Source organism: Muntiacus reevesi, chromosome 11 (assembly GCF_963930625.1).
Source record: "Muntiacus reevesi chromosome 11, mMunRee1.1, whole genome shotgun sequence".
Lineage (NCBI taxonomy): Eukaryota > Metazoa > Chordata > Mammalia > Artiodactyla > Cervidae > Muntiacus > Muntiacus reevesi.
In genome coordinates this window covers 40,950,787-40,966,303 of record NC_089259.1, presented here as the reverse complement: position 1 = coordinate 40,966,303, position 15,517 = coordinate 40,950,787, and positions in this window count along the sequence as shown.

Here is a 15,517-nt window from a genome sequence, read left to right as displayed (position 1 = left end):
TTTTAGATCAAAACTAAAACAATCCATTAGAAGGCAGACATAAGGCAAATAATTTTCATTCTACTTTAAAAATATATTTTTCTCAAATTACTATTCCTTCAAAGATTTAACTTATGCTGATTATAATTATAAATGTTTTTGTCATAAATTAAAATTGAAATATCAAAATATCATTAAAATTTTTGAAAAGTTAAATCTCTTACATGTTAATATGAGTATTATACTTTTATTAAAAAACAATAATGTGTGCCAAAACAACAACAATTATTGAGAAATTTTGAATTGTTTTACATTACAGTAGTTATGATTACAGCCTGATTTCACATATTATGGCTGGAATATCATATCTGTTTAATCATTCAGCTTCTTATATGCTGTGTTGGTTGAAGCAGATAAAAATTATTCTCAGATAAGTAGCTGAGAAAAAGTATTTTAATAGTATTTTTATACAACCAGGGATATTTTTCTTTAACAATCAATATAAGTTGACCGGTGACAGATTCTTCCAAGTTGTTTAAAATGTAGAGTCTGAGTGCATTAATGAAAATTTCATAATCAATTTAATTTTAATTAATTGCTGTATCTTATATACTCAACAAAATTCTTTTTTTCCTCAGTAATTTTTAATTGAAGGATAATTGCATTACATAATTTTGTTGTTTACTGTCAAACCTCAACACGAATCAGCCACAGGTATATATATATCTCCTCCCTTTTGGGAGGGATATATCTCTCTCCCACCTCTCTCATTTTCCCACCATTCTAGGCTGATACAGAGATCCTGTTTGAGTTTCCTAAGCCATATAGTAAATTACCATTCAGTTCAGTTCAGTCTCTCAGTTGTGTCTGACTCTTTGCAACCCCATGAATCGCATCACACCAGGCCTCCCTGTCCATCACAAACTCCCGGAGTTTACTCAAACTCATGCCCATCGAGTCAGTGATGCCATCCAGTCATCTCATCCTCTGTCGGCCTCTTCTCCTCCTGCCCCCAATCCCTCCCAGCATCAGGGTCCTTTCCAATGAGTCAACTCTTGGAATGAGGTCACCAAAGTACTGGAGTTTCAGCTTCACCATCAGTCCTTCCAGTGAACACCCAGGACTGATCTCCTTCAGGATGGACTGGTTGGATCTTCTTGAAGTCCAAGGGTCTCTCAAGAATCTTCTCCAACACCACATCAAAAGCATTAATTTTTCAGTGCTTAGCTTTCTTCACAGTCCAACTCTCACATCCATACATGACCACTGGAAAAACCATAACCTTGACCAGATGGACGTTTATTGGCAAAGTAATGTCTCTGCTTTTTAATATGCTATCTAGGTTGGTCATCACTTTCCTTCCAAGGAGTAAGCATCTTTTAATTTCATGGCTGCAGTCACCATCTGCAGTGATGTTGGAGCCCAAAAAGTAAAGTCAGTCACTGTTTCCACTGTCTCCCCATCTATTTCCCATAAGGTGATGGGACCAGATACCATGATCTTAGTTTTCTGAATGTTAAGCTTTAAGTCAACTTTTTCACTCTCCTCCTTCACTTTCATCAAGAGGCTTTTAGTTCCTCTTCACTCTCTGACATAAGGGTGGTGTCATCTGCATATCTAAAGTTATTGATATTTCTCCCGGTAATCTTGATTCCAGCTTCTGCTTCTTCCAGCCCAGCATTTCTCATGATGTACTCTGCATATAAGTTAAATAAGTAGGGTGACATACTCCTTTTCCTATAGCTATCTATATTACATACAGCAATGTAGGTTTCCATGTTACTCTTTTTACACATCTCACCCTCTCCTTCCCACACCCCATGTCCATAAGCATATTCTCTATGCCTGTTTCTCCACTGCTGCACTGTAAATAAATTCTTCAGTACCATTATTCTAGATTCCCTATTATGTGTTCAGTCGCTCAGTTGGGACCGACTATATGCAACCCCATAGACTGCAGTACTCCAGGCCTCCTTGTCCATCACTAACTCCTAGACTGTACTCAAACTCATGTCCATTGAGTAGGTGATGATATCCAACTATCTCATGCTCTGTTGTCCCTTTCTCCTCCAACCTTCAATCTTTCAAAGCATCAGGATCTTTTCCAACGAGTCAGTTAGTCCCATCAGGTGGCCAAAGTATTGGAATTTCACCTTCAGCATCAGTCCTTGCAATGGATATTCAGGATCGATTTACTTTAGGATGGACTGGTTGGATCTGCTTGCAGTCCAAGGAACTCTCAAGAGTCTTCTCCAAAACCGTAATTCAAAGGCATCAATTCTTCAACACTGACCTTTCTTTTTGTCCAACTCTCACATCCACACAAGACTACTGGAAAAACCATAGCTTTGACTAGGTGGACCTTTGTTGGCAAAGTAATGTCTTTGCTTTTTAATATGCTGTCTAGGTTGGTCATAACTTTTCTTCCAAGGAACAAGAGTCTTTTAATTTAATGGCTGCAATCACCATCTGCAGTGATATTGGAGCCCCCAAAAATAGTCTGTCACCGTTTTCACTGTTTCGCCATCTATTTGCCATGAAGTAATGGAACCAGATGCCGTGATCTTAGTTTTGTGAATGTTGAGTTTTAAGCCAACTTTTTCACTCTCTTATTTTCTTTCATCAAGAGGATCTTTAATTCTCCTTTGCTTTTTGCCATAAATGTGGTGTCATCTGCATATCTGAGGTTGTTGATATTTCTTGCGAAATCTTGATTCCAGCTAGTGTTTCATCCAGCCCAGTGTTTCTCATGATGCCCTCTGCATAAAAGTTAAATAAGCAGGGTGACAATATACAGCCTTGATGTACTCCTTTCCTGGTTTGGAAACAGTTTGCTGTTCCATGTCCAGTTGTAACTGTTGCTTCCTGACTTGCATACAGATTTCTCAAGAGGCAGGTCAGGTGGTCTGGTATTCCCTTCTCTTTTAAGAATTTTTCAAAGTTTGTTGTGGTCCACAGAGTCAAAGGCTTTAGCATAGTCAATAAAGCAGAAGTAGATATTATTCTGAAACTCTCTTGCTTTTTCTATGATCCAGCAGATGTTGGCAATTTGATCTTTGGTTTCTCTGCCTTTTCTAAATCTAGCTTGAACATCTGGAAGTTCATGGCTCGTGTACTGTTGAAGCCTGGCTTGGAGAATTTTGTGCATTACTAGTGTGTGAGATGAGTGCAATAGTGCAGTAGTATGAGCATTCTTTGGCATTGCCTTCTTTGTGATTGAAATGAAAACTGACCTTTTTCAGTTCTGTGACCACTGCTGAGTTTTCAAAATTTGCTGGCATATTGCATGCAGCACTTTCACAGCATCATCTTTTAGGATTTGAAATAGCTCAACTGGAATTCCACCACCTCCACTAGCTTTGTTCATAGACATGCTTCTTAAGGCCCACTTGAATTCACATTCCAGGATATCTGGCTCTAGTTGAGTGATCACACCATCATGATTATCTGGGTCATGAAGATATTTTTTTTTTTGTATAGTTCTTCTCTGTATGTCACTTATTATTATTATCTTCTGCTTGTGTTAGGTCCATAACATTTCTGTCCTTTATTGAGCCCATCTTTGCATGAAATATTCCCTTGGCATGTTTAATTTTCTTGAAGAGATCTCTAGTCTTTCCCATTCTATTGTTTTCCTCTATTTCTTTACAATGGTCACTGAGGAAGAATTTGTTATCTCTGCTTGCTGTTCTTTGGAACTCTGTATTCAATTGGGTATATCATTCCTTTTCTCCTTTGCCTTTTGCTTCTCTTTTCTTCACAGCTATTTGTTAGGCCTCTTCAGACAACCATTTGGCCTTTTTGCATTTCTTTTCCTTGGGGATGGTCTTGATCCCTGCCTCCTGTACAATTCCACAAACCTCGGTCCATAGTTCTTCAGGTACTCTATCAGATATAATCCCTTGAATATATTTGTCACTTCCACTGTATAATTGTAAGGGATTTGATTCAGGTCATACCTGAATGGTCTAGAGGCTTTCCCTACTTTCTTATATTTAAGTCTGAATTTGGCAATAAGGAGTTCATGATCTAAACCACAGTCAACTCCTGGTCTAGTTTTTACTGTCTGTATAGAGCTTCTCCATCTTTAGCTGCAAAGAATATAATCAAATCTGATTCCGGTATTGACTATCTGGTGATGTCCACATATAGAGTTTTCTCTTGTGTTTTGGAAGAGGGTGTTTGCTATGAGCAGTGTGTTCTCTTGGCAAAACTCTGTTAGCCTTTGCCCTGCTTCATTCTGTACTCCAAGGCCAAATTTGCCTCTTATGCCAAGTATTTCTTGACTTCTTACTTTTGCATTTCAGGCTCGTATAATGAAAAGGACATTTTTATAGGTGTTAGAACTTGAAGTTCCTGTAGGTCTTTATAGAACTGTTCAGCTTCAGCTTCTTCAGCATTGCTTGTCTGGGCATAGATTTGCATTACTGTTATATTGAATGGTTTGCCTTTGGAACGAACAGAGATCATTCTATCACTTTTGAGATTGCATCTCCTCTTTTATCACTTCCAATTTGCCTTGATTCATGGACTTAACACTCCAGGTTCCTATGCAGTATTGCTCTTTACAGCATCAGCTTTACTTCTATCACCAGTCACATCCACAACTGGGTGTTGTTTTGGCTTTGGCTCCATCCCTTCATTCTTTCTGGTGTTATTTCTCAACTGATCTACAGTAGCATATTGGGCACCTACAGACCTGGGGAATTCATCATTCAGTGACATATCTTTTTGCCCTGCGCAGCAGCTGCTCCAGCGCCTACCATCTTGCTGGGGCTTCTCTGCCCTTGGACGTGGGGTATGTCCTCACAATCTTTCCCGCACCATGCAGCCATTAGAATAAATTTATATTTTTCTTTCTGACTCACTTCACTTGAATAATAGATCCTAGGTTCATCCACCTCATCAGAACTAACTCAAATGTCTTCCTTTTTATGGCTGAGTAATATTTCTTTGTGTATATGTACCACAAATTCTTTATCCACTCATCGGTCAATGTGCATTTTGGTTGCTTCCATGTTTTAATTTCTGTAAATAGCACTGCAATGAACAATGGGAAATGTGTGCATGTTTCAATTTTGGTTTCCTCTGCATATATGCCTAGGAGTGGGATTCTTGGGTCACATGGTGGTTTTATTCTGAATTTTTTTTAAAGGAATCTCCATACTGTCTTCCATAGTAACTGTATCAATTTACATTCCCACCAACAGGTCAAAAGTGTTCCCTTGCTCCACATTCTCTCCAGCATTTGTTGTGTGAATTTTCTTGATGATGGCCATTCTGACCGGTGTGAGGTGATATGTCATTGTAGTTTTGATTTGCCTTTTTCTATTAATAAGTGATGTTGAGCGTTTTTTCATGTGTTCATTAGCCATCTATATGTCTTCCTTGGAGAAATGTCTGTTCAGGTCTTTTTCCCACTTTTTGATTGGGTTGTTTGTTTTTCTGGCATTGAGTTGTATATTCTGCTTGTATATTTTGGAAAATAATCCCTTGTCAATTGTTTTATTTGCTATTATTTTCTCCCATTCTGAGAGCTATCTTTTCACCTTGCTTATAGTTTCTCTTGCTGTGCAAAAGCTTTTAAGTTTAATCAGGTCCCACTTGTTTACTTTTGTTTTTATTTTCATTACTTTGGGAGGTGGGTCATGGAGGATCTTGCTTTGATTTACATCATCGAGTGTTCCGCTTATGTTTTCCTCTAAGAGTTTTATAGTTTCTGGTCTTACATTTAGGTCTTTAATCCATTTTGAGTTTACCTTTGTGGCACCACCCTTATGGCAGAAAATGATGAGGAACTAAAAAGCCTCTTGATGAAAGTGAAGGAGGAGAGTGGAAATGTTGGCTTAAAGCTTAGCATTCAGAAAACTAAGATCATGGCATCTGGTTCCATCACCTCATGGGAAATAGATGGGGAGACAGTAGAAACAGTGTCAAGACTTTATTTTTTTGGGCTCCAACATCACTGCAGATGGTGACTGCAGCCATGAAATTAAAAGATGCTTACTCCTTGGAAGGAAAGTGATGACCAACCTAGATAGCATATTAAAAAGCAGAGACATTACTTTGCCAACAAAGGTCCATCTGGTCAAGGCTATGGTTTTTCCAGTGGTCATGTATGGATGTGAGAGTTGGACTGTGAAGAAAGCTGAGCACTGAAAAATTGATGCTTTTGACCTGTGGTGTTGGAGAAGGCTCTTGAGAGTCCCTTGGACTTCAAGAAGATCCAACAAGTCCATCCTGAAGGAGATTAGTCCTGGCTGTTCATTGGAAGGACTGATGGTGAAGCTGAAACTCCAATACTTTGGCCACCTCATGCGAAGAGTTGACTCGTTGGAAAAGACCCTGATGCTGGGAGGGTTTGGGGGCAGGAGGAGAAGGGGATGACAGAGGATGAGATGGCTGGATGGCACCACCGACTCAATGGACATGAGTTTGATTAAACTCTGGGAATTTGTGATGGACAGGGAGGCCCGGCGTGCTGCGCTTCATGGGGTTGCAAAGAGTTGGACACGACTGAAAAACTGAATTGAATTGAACTGATAGTGTTAGGAAATGTTATAGTTTCATTCTTTTACATGTAGCCGTCCAGTTCTCCTAGTACCATTTATTGAAAAGGCTGTCTTTGTCCTATTGTATATTCTTGTTTCCTTTGTCAAACTTAAGGTACCATAGGTTCATGGGTTTATTTCTGGGCTTTCTATCTTGTTCTATTGGTCTATATTTCTGTTTTCATGCCACACCATGCTATCATGATGACTCTAGCTTTGTAGTATAATCTGAAGTCAGGATGGTTGATTCCTCCAGCTCTATTCTTCTTTCTCAAGATTGTTTTGGATATTTGGAGTCTTTTGTGTTTCCACATGAATTGTGAAAATTTTTGTTCTACTTCTGTGTAAAATGCCATTGGTAATTTGATAGGGATCACATTATTGATATTGATAGGATATTGGTTATTCCTATCGTGGCTTGATAGGAATCTGTCAATTACATTTGGCAGTATAGTCATTTTCACAGTATTGATTCTTCCTACTCAGGAATATGGAATATCTGTCCATCTGTTTATGTCATCTTTGATTTCTTTCAGTAGTGTCTTATAATTTTCTGTATACAGTTCTTCCATCTCCTTACATAAGTTTATTCCTAGATATTTAATGCTTTTTGTTGCAATTGATGGATGGGATAGATTCCTTAATTGCTCTTTCTGATTTTTCATTGCTAGTATATAGAAAAGTAAGTGATTTCTGTGTATTGATTTTATATCTTGCAACTTTGTTAAGTTCATGGATTAGCTCTAGTAATTTCCTTGTGCTATCTTTAGGGTTTTCTATGTACAGTGTTATGTCATCTGCAAACAGTGAGTGCTTTACCTCTTCTTTTCCAACCTGGATTCTTTTTATTTCTTTTTCTTCTCTGATTGCTATGGCTAGGACTTCAAAAACTATGCTGAATAATAGCGGTCAAAGTGGACACACTTGTTCCTGACCTTAGGGGGAATGTTTTCAGTTTTTCACCACTGAGAATAATATTTACTGTAGGTTATCATATATGACCTTTACTATATGGAGGAAGGTTCCTTCTATGCCCATTTTTTGAAGAGTTTTAATCATAAATGGTTATTGCATTTTGTCAAAGGCTTTTTGCACATCTATTGAGATTATCATATGGTTTTTATCTTTTATCTTTCAATTTGTTAAAATGGTGTATTACATTGATTGTTTTGCATATATTGAAGAAACCTTGCATTCCTGGAATAAACCTATCTTGATCATGTTGTATGAGCTTTTTGATGTGTTGCTGAATTCTGTTTCCTAAAATTTTGTTGAGGATTTTTAATCTATGTTTATCATTGATATTGGACTATAGTTTTCTTTTTTGGTGTTGCCTTTGTCTGGTTTTGGTATCAGAGTGATGTTGGCCTTGTAGAATGAGTTTAGAAATGTTCCTTCCCCTGCAGTTTTATGAAAGACTTTTAGAAGGATAGGCATTAGCTCTTCTCTATATGTTTGACAGAATTCTTCTGTGAAGCCATCTGGTTCTTTTTTTTTTTTTTTTTTTTTTTTAGGTGATTATTGATCACAGCCTCAATTTTGGTGTTTCTAATTGGGTTGTTCATAATTTCTATTTCTTCTGGTTTAATCTTGGAGGATTGAACATTTCTAAGAATCTGTCCATTTCATCCAGGTTGTCCATTTTATTGCCATAAGTTGTTCATAATAGTCTCATAATCCTTTGCATTTCTGCATTGTCTGTTGTAAACTTTCCTGCTTCATTTCTAATGTTGTTGATTTGTTTCTTCTCTTTTTTTTTCTTGATGAATCTGGCTAAAGCTTTGTCAATTTTGTTTATCATCTCAAAGAGCTAGCTTTTAGTTGTATTAATATTTACTATTGTTTCTTTAATTTCTTTTTCATCTATTTCTGCTCAGATCTCTATGATTACTTTCCTTCTATTAATTTTGTTTTTTTTTTTTTTGGTTCTTCTTTTTCAAGTTGTTTTAAGTGCAACGTTAGGTTGCCTAATCGATGTTTTTCTTGTTTCCTGAGGTAGGATTGTATTCCTATAAACTTCCCTCTTAAAACTGCTTTCAGTGAATCCCATAGATTTTGAGTTCTCATGTTTTCATTGTCATTTGTTTTGAGAAATTTTTTAATTTCTCTTTTGATTTCTTCGGTAACCTGTTGGTTATTTAGAAAAGTGTTGCTTAATCTCCATGCGTCTGTGTTTCTTACAGTTTTTTCTTGTAATTGATATATAGTCTCATAGAGTTGTGGTCGGAGAAGATGCTTGATACAATTTCAATTTTCTTAAGTTTATTGAAGTTTGATTTGTGACCCAAGATGTGGTCCATCCTGGAGAATTTTCTACGTGCACTTGAGAAGAAGATGTATTTTTCTGCATTTGGATGGAATATCCTGAAGATATCTATGAGATCCATCTCATCTAATGTATCATTTAAAACTCGTGTTTCCTTATTAATTTTCTGCTTTGGTGATCTGTCCATTGGTGTAAGTGGCACGTTAAAGTCTCCTACTATTATTGTGTTACTGTTAATTTCTCCTTTTATGTCTGCTAGTGTTTGTCTTATGTATTGAAGTTCTCCTATGTTGGGTGCATAGATCTTTACAATTGTTATGTCTTCCTCTTGGATTGATCCTTGATCATTATGTAGTGTCCTTCCTTATCTCAAGTAATCTTTATTTTAAGGTCTATTTTGTCTGATATGAATATTGTTATTCCAGCTTTCTTTTGCTTCCCATTTGCATGGAACGTAGTTTTCCTTCTTCTCACTTTCAGTCTATAAGTGTCTTTAGGTCTGAAGTGGGTTTCCTGTAGACAGCCATATATTTGAATCCTGTTTTTGTATCCATTCAGCCAGTCCATGTCTTTTGGTTGGAGCATTAATTCCATTTATTTTTAAAGTAAGTATTGACATATATTTTCCTATTGCCATTTTCTTAGTTGTTTGGGGTTGATTTTGGAGATCATTTTTCTTTTCTTGTATTTCTTGACTATATAAGTCCCTTTGACATTTGTTGTAAAACTGGTTTGGTGGTACTGAATTCTCTTAACTTTTGTTTGTCTGAAAAGCTTTTTCTTTCTCCATCAATTTTGAATGAGATCCTTGTTGAGTACAGTAATCTTGGTTATAGATTCTTCCATTTCTGCACTTTAAATATATCCTGCCATTCCATTCTGGCCTGTGGAGTTTCTGCTGAAAGATCAGCTGTTAACCATATCACAATTTACTTGAATGTTACTTGTTGCTTCTCCCTTGCTACTTTTAATATTCTTTCTTTGCATTTAGTCCTTGTTAGTTTGATTAGAATGTGTTTTGGTGTGTTTCTCCTTGGGTTTCTCCTGTATGGGACTCTTTGTGCCTCTTGGACTTATTTCCTTTTCCACATTGGGTAATTTTCAACTATAATCCCTTCAAAATTTTTCTCAAGCCATTTATTTTTCTCTTCTTCTGGGACCCCTATACTTCAATTGTTGCTGCATAGGATATTGTACCAGAGGTCTCTGAGACTGTCTTCAGTTCTTTTTATTCTTTTTATGTTATTCTGTTCTTCAGAAGTTATTTCCACCATTTTTATCTCCCAGATCACTGATTCATTCTTCTACTTCAGATATTCTGTTATTGATTCCTTCTAGAGTATTTTTAATTTCATTAATTGTGTTGTCTGTCTCTGTATGTTTATTCTTTAATTCTTCTAGATCTTTGTTAATTGATTCTTGAATTTTCTCCATTTTGTTTTCAAGGTTTTTGATCATCTTTACTATCATTATTCTGAATTATTTTTAAGGTAGTTTGCCTATTTCCTCTTCATTTATTTGGACTTCTGTATTTCTAGTCTGTTTCTTCATTTGTGTAATATTTCTCTCCCTTTTTGTTATTATTAATTTTTTTTTTTAACTTATTGTGTTTAAGGTCTCCTTTTCCCAAGCTTCAAGGCTGAATTCTTTCCTCCTTTTGATTTATGCCCTCTTAAACCTCATGTGAAGAGGTTACTCACTGGAAAAGACCCTGATGCTGGGAGGAATTGGGGGCAGGAGGAGAAGGGGATGACAGAGGATGAGATGGCTGGATGACATCATCAACTCAATGGACATGAGTTTGAGTAAACTCCGGGAGTTGGTGATGGACAGGGAGGCCTGGTGTGCTGTGAATCATGGGGTTGCAAAGAGTCGGACACGACTGAGCGACTGAACTGAACTGAACTGAAGGTTGGTCCAGTGGTTTCCCTGGTGGCTCAGACGGTAAAAGTGTCTATCTACAATGCAGGAGACCTGGGTTCCATCCTGGGCCAGGAACATTCCCTGGAGAAGAAAATGGCAACCCACTCCAGTATTCTTGCCTAGAAAATCCCATGGATGGAGGAGCTTGGTGCAGGCTACTGTCTATGGAGTTGCAAAGAGTTGGGCATGACTGAGTGAGTTCCCTTTCCTTTCCTTTCCTTAAGCTTGATCCAGTGGTTTGTGTAGGCTTTGTATTGGGCTTCTCTGGGTGGCTCAGAGGGTAAAGTATCTGTTCGCAATGTGGGAGACCCAGATTCGATCCATGTGTTGGGAAGATACCCTGTAGCAGGAAATGTCAACACATTCCAGAACTCTTGCCTGGAAAATTGCACGGATGGAGAAGCCTGGTAGGTTACAGTCCATTGGGTCACAGAGTCGGACACGGATGAGTGACTTCACTTTCTTTTCACTTTGTATAGGGTGAGATTTGTGGTGAGTTTTTGTTTTTCCTCTGATTGACAAGGCTGAGTGACATCTGCTGATGATTGGGTTTGTATCTTTGTTCTGTTTGTTGTTTAGATGAAGTGTCCTGCACAGGGTGCTACTGGTGGTTGGGTGATGCTGGGTCTTGTATTTAAGTGGTTTCCTTTGTGTGGGTTCTCACTGTTTGATACTCCCTAGGCTTAGTTTTCTGGTAGTCTAGGGTCTTGGAGTCAATGCTGCCACTCTAAAGGCTCAGGGCTTGATCTCTGTGCGAGTTTTTTGCCCTCCTTCTCTCTCTCACATGTTTCCAGCAGCTAGAGGGGTAACCCCTGAGGGGACTGGAGAAGTAGCGGTGGGGAAGAGTGCGGCAGCTACAGCAGCAGTCTCTGGCCGAGGTGCAGTGCCTACCACTCCCACCACCAGCCTCACTCGTGGCTGGAATAAAGCCAGCTGCTTCCCCCTTCCCCTACCCGCCCCACAACCTGCCCAAGAACCAACAAAATCCTTTTTACCCACACAAGATTTTGTCACATCAAATACTGAAAATATTGGTTCATTGAACTGACATTACAAAATATTTACATATTCATTTTATATATGTTATTATTTGTATTGAAGCATAAAATGTCAAATATTTTGAAAAGATTGCTATATTTGACTGTAAAATATTTAATGACAAAACAATATATATATAAACATGAATAGAAGATGAAACATGTTAATGTTAACAACTTGACATATACAATAGGTGACATGTTTAAAGGAATGAACTGGTCACTTTATTGTATATAAGGATTCTTGAGTCAATAATAATAATTATGTGCAAAAGCTACATGCACACAGCCAGTTCACAAAAGAGTTATAATCAGGCCACAAACCTATGATGCAATATTCACCCTAATAAGCAATGAAAATATATACAAACAAAGCAAGGAAGCATGGTTTTACACCAATTAAAATAAAAATAATAGTAAATATTAAAAGTGTCATGAAGTAAACGCAAAATTCAGCATAAATATTATGGGAATTTTAACAGAAAGGAGAAATATTTAATTTAAAAAGGAGGGCAAACAGTATTAAAAACAATTTCTTACCTAAATTTAAGGATGCATAGAATGACAGAAGGTATTTGCGTTTGTTGGAATTGCACTTGCTTCTCATTTGTTCATCTTTTTAAAAAATTTCGCTTTCAAATTTTCTATAAAAATCAATTATTTTAATCACAAGGCCAAAAATTGTAGCTTTCTAAAGAAGGTTAACTTCTAATGGACTATGTTAGATGAATATGACTTTATTACATATTAAAATCAAATGGTAAGATCAAAAGAGAAGTTTCTTTTTTATCAGGAATATGCATAGCAAATATTTTGGGGGGGGCTATTTTGTATGCATTGTTGCACTTCTTCATACCATTCTTCAGTAGCATGACAGCTGTTAAAATTTGATTAATCATTGACCATTTCTCCACAAAATATGAACAGGTGTAAGCCCATGAGTTGGAGCTATTAGTGAATCACTCATGTTTGTAAAATTAGAAACATGTTCTTTTCTGTGATTTTAGCTTACAGCATTTACAGTTTGGCAGTCCAAAATATCCAGAGTAAAGTCAATAATTTACTTAGTCACTTCATAGTCAGTATATAAATAAACAAGAATGTATTTATATAAATATATTTTATATATGTATGTATATATATATATATATATATATATATATACATACAGCCACACTGTGCAGCTTGAGATATCTTAGTTCCCTGACCAGGGACTAAACCTGGCCCTTCTGCAGTGAAAGCACAGAGTTCTCACCTCTGGACTACAAGGGAACTTCCAAGCATGATTATTTAAATTCCTGGTTTATGTGCTATTTGCTTCACCTAGAATAGCATATTTTTAAGAAATAGTTTTTTATAGTAACATTTTGGAGCATAAAGCCCTTCTTAAAGTTATGGAAATATGTAAAACAAACACATTTGGGAGAAATTTGTCTTAGCATGGCAATAGACTGGTATTCACAACTTTATTACTCTACTAATGTGTATCATGTATTCTTAATCTCACCTTGTCACATTAACCACTCAATAATGAGAAATAATTAAAAGAAACATTCATTATATTATCTCTCCCTAAACAATATTGCATGGGTGAAAGGAGAAGGTCACAGCAAATGATGAGATGGTTAGGTAGCATCACCGACTCAATAGACATGCAGGTAAGTAAACTCTGGGAGACAATGAAGGCCAGGGGAGCCTGGAGTGTTACAGTCCATGGCCGTTGCAAAGTGTTAGACATGGCTGAAGTGACTAAACAACAGCAAATTCAGATGTAGCATTAATAAGTTTAAGAGACCAAATTAAAATGGATGATACAGACTAAATAATTTGAAATGTATTGAATTACAACAAGTTGGGAAAGATGACATTTATATTGTCACAGTGGTTCTTTATGTGGAAATATTAACCTCACATTTATTGCCAAGATTTTAACTGGATATTTTCAAGAAGTGATTGAAACACTTGGGGAAATTTGAAAATGAACTGCATTTTACAAAAACTGCTGTGTCGATATTGGATTTTCCAGCTATCATCACATTTTTGAGCTTATATGTGAAAAATTTCTTTATCTTAGGTAATACATATCAAATATATTTAAGAATGAAACATCCTAGTAATCTTAATGTCTGAAATTTGCTTTCCTATTCTGCAAAAAGGTGTATATCAGTGTATTATGTATGTGAGAGTGTTTATATGGTGCAGACATATTTGTGGATGTATTCATGTGCACAGAGAGAGAAAATGAGAGAAAAAGAAAAATAATAGCAAAAATTAACTGTGAACAAAACTGAAATATTAATAATTAGTGAATGATCTATGTGAAGAGCATATAGTGTTAATTATACTTTCTACTTTTTGTTATAATGGCAAAATTGAAAAGAAAAATGCTAATGGGTAAAGAGAAGATTGGAAGCATCCAACTTTAAACGTCTTAAGGAATGTATGGATTGCATTTCTTATACTGTGCTAAATTGCTTCAGTCTTGTCCGACCCTTTGTGACCTTTTGGACATTAGCCTGCCAGCTCTTCTGTGCTTGGGATTCTCCAAGCAAAAATACTGGAGTGGATTGCCATTTCCTACTCCAGGGGATCTTCCCAACCCATGGATCGAAATTGCGCCCATTTCCTCTCCTATATTGGCGATGGGTTCTTTACCTCTAGCGCCAGTTGGGAAGCCGTTGCATTTTTTATAAGGCATGTCATATTTTAACTGATTTAGGATATTATCAACTCCACAATAAGTTTTTAACAGACATTTATTTAAAATTTTACTGTAACTTCATTATAATATAATAGTTTTTATCACCAGTATATTAATCAGTAAAATCAAACATTCTCAAAATGTGATCTATGAACAAGCAGCATCATGATCCACTAGGGCTTTGTTAGAAATATAAGCTCTTAAAAACCAACTGCAGCCTTACAGAATAAAAATAAATAAATAAATAAATAATTCTGAGAGTGGGCCCCAGCAATTGCTTTAACAGACTACTCATGTGATTCTAATGTACATTAAATATTGTGTACTCCTGTCTTAATTAATTGATTTAGTTCTAGACCTTTGTGTACTCATAGAAGGTATCCTTCTATTAATACATCTATTTTTCATTTATAAATTAATGATAGATATCTTAATATTTTCAAAATAGTTTAAATAAACAAAAATGAATAAGGTGAAGTCCCTTAATTAATGATTTGCTAGAGAGGAGAATTCATCCAAAATTCCCCAACAATTACATATGCTAGGTGCAAAGAATTTATATGTGGGCATGGGTGTGGTCTATTTTAGGATATTATGCAATATTCTCAAAGCTCATGATTACTGAGTAGACACATAGAAAATCTGTGACACCTATGTACTATGGATTTCTCCTGCCACAGTTAGCTCTGTGAGTAGAGGCACATATTGGAAAGGAACCTGTACTTAATAGCTTTAGGATTTCAGCCCAGTTAAAGAGAGTGATAAAATTTTAGAAGTAGGCATAATGATGAATTTCAGTTGGGCAAGGTGGAGGAAAGTATGATGGTATGTGGGAAGGGAGGGTGGCAGGCAATATAGATTCCCAGTTAGAGCAACTGATTGAAAGTTCTAGGGAATTCAAAGATTGCAAAAAAGGAAGTATCATTAGTGATAAGTAGCCTAAGTAGGTAATCATAGTTAACATGTGGAACACTTTGAAATATTGGAGTAACTGCAGATCTGTGTAATAAAATGCCCAGGATATAGCCATAGATGTAATAGAAGTAGGGAAAGTATAAGT